The sequence below is a fragment of the Octodon degus genome, unplaced genomic scaffold (genome assembly GCF_000260255.1).
Source record: "Octodon degus isolate 3935 unplaced genomic scaffold, OctDeg1.0 scaffold00021, whole genome shotgun sequence".
In the NCBI taxonomy this organism is placed as follows: Eukaryota; Metazoa; Chordata; class Mammalia; order Rodentia; family Octodontidae; genus Octodon; species Octodon degus.
The window spans coordinates 22,061,863-22,064,179 of record NW_004524597.1 but is presented as its reverse complement, the minus strand read 5'-3'; positions in this window follow the sequence as shown (position 1 = coordinate 22,064,179).

The following is a 2,317-nucleotide window of genomic DNA, read 5'->3' as shown; positions in this document are numbered from 1 at the left end:
TCACTATGGGAGCAGACTTACCTCCCAGAATGCTGGCCTTACCTCCCCTACTCAGACTTACCTTCCGTACTCAGAAAGACTACAACATTTAAACATGGTCATTACCAGAGCTCTTCTCTCCTAGCTATTTTCCTGATTTATGGCTGCACAGAGAAATTTTCCGGTTTGTGTATACTTAGTAAGTATGTGCATATTAACTTGCCAGTTTTCTACATCACTGGGTTATTGTAAGTTTAGTGACTAGCGTTACCAAACGTAGCTGCTGTCACAGGTGTGGACTTGCCACTTCAGTGAATAATCTCAGTCCCTCATATGTGCCATAAAGCTAATGATCATACTGTTTTTCTGTCCACCAATAAGCTGGTAATTTCAGAATGATGTACTTGTACCAAGTAGCGTCAGTGACATATTTGTTGTCTTGATTCATCTATGTCATCTTTTTAATTTTAGACTATGGGTAGGCATGGAGGGACACACACACCCCTCTATTCAACAGAGGGTTACTCTCTTTCACCACTCTGACCATAGCATGCATATAGGATTTAAATTCTGGGAAGTCTCAAGTACCTAGATGCTTGGCAGAAGACAGATGATAGACCCCGCAGAATTCAGAAACCAACAACCCCGAGATTACTTCTAGGTGTTGCCAGTCTGAGGATGCCAGAACATCACTTACAAATGTTCAGAGCTGGGCCAGCCAGAGAGCTCAGTGGACTACAGTGCCTGCCTAGGCAGAGTGCAGTGGCCTGGGTTTGATTTCTGGCGTGCTGTGCCGGCCCTGCCCCCTGGGTGCACTGAGATGGCGATTGAGACTGAGTGTGGTGTCACATGCCTGTAATCCTAGCACTTGGGAGGCTGAAAACATGAGAATCACTACGAGTCTGATGTACATTGTGAGACCCTGGATACCCTGAGGACCCTATGCTAAATACATGTAAAAAATATTCAGAACTTAGATCACCTGTTCAAGTGAAAGAAACACTATAAATCGTGTGATATTTTGCATCTCAAAGATAAAATTTGCATCTGATTTGCTTCTCCTATTGTAATGCTGCTAGTTTTGGGTAGGTCTGGAGGGAAGAGAAGATGCTCAAACTGACTCACGCAGGAAGGCAAGTGTCTCAGGTTTTTGTTGTGATCAGAAAGTCTACAGTCTTGCTTTATTCTTTTCATTTTGCTCCTCGGGACACTGCTTGAAGTTTCTAGCAGTCTTCTCTAAGTAATCATTGAAAAACCTTTAAAAATTTTGAAGCAAAATATTTTTTTGGTAAATAACACTTTTGCTTTTCCGACTCAAGATTTGGTTGGTTTTGAAAGCTTGATAGAGAACACCAGAAGATCACCTGAAAGAAGCTGACTCTGATATCGTTTAGCATAGTATAAAGAAAGATACCAGTAATTTCCATCAAGAGGTAATAAAACAAAGGATACTGGGCTTTGGAGATACAAATACATTGCATGATAATCTTGTTCAGATCCTGAAGGACTGGCTTGTCCTGCACTGTTGCTTCCAGGTGGTTTCTTTAGAAATGGCTTGCTTATCAAAAGTATTCCATGTTCTTTTTGCCTCTGACAGAGAGGCAAGACAAAGCAAGCAAAAAATAGTGCCAAAAGCGTGGGGTGAATGGGTACAGGAGAAATTAGATGTGAAGAGCAAACTTGGGCCAAACAAGAGAAAAAGAATGTAAAAGCAAAAATAAAAGTACGTGTTGCATCTGCAATGCACAGTGCAGGCTACCCTGGGAACTCCTGTTAACAGTTCCCTGTGGTGTCCCATCTTCCTCATGCCATACACGTCTCCTGGGAGCTCACAGGTTCCACACATGGGGTCCTGAGAATTATTTGGCACAGTCTGGAGTCTTGTAATTGGCTGGCCCCACTCCTTTCCCCAGCCAGCTTGGCCACACCCTAATGTCTAATCACTGTCCCTTCTCAATAAACCCTCAGACCCTGCAAGAAATTCTCTATGTACATGTGCAGTAGTTCGTGATGTGAATTTGCTTTCTGTATCTGAGTTTATTGAAATCACTTTACCCTTTATTTACTATTATGGTGTCCTATACATTATGATTTTTGTTTTGAGAAATCATTATAGGCCAACAAGATAGATCAGAGGACTAAAACACCAGCTTGGGCAAGCTTAGGTAAGTGCAGGGACCACATTTTTTTTCTACAGTTTTATTGATAAACAGATAGCAATGAGACAGTTTCAAATCAAATTGGAAGTACAGTTTCAACAAATAATACACTGCATATATTCTTCTTAGTGGTTAATTGCTGTACAAGATGCGGACTTGTGATCCTATTTACAAACACC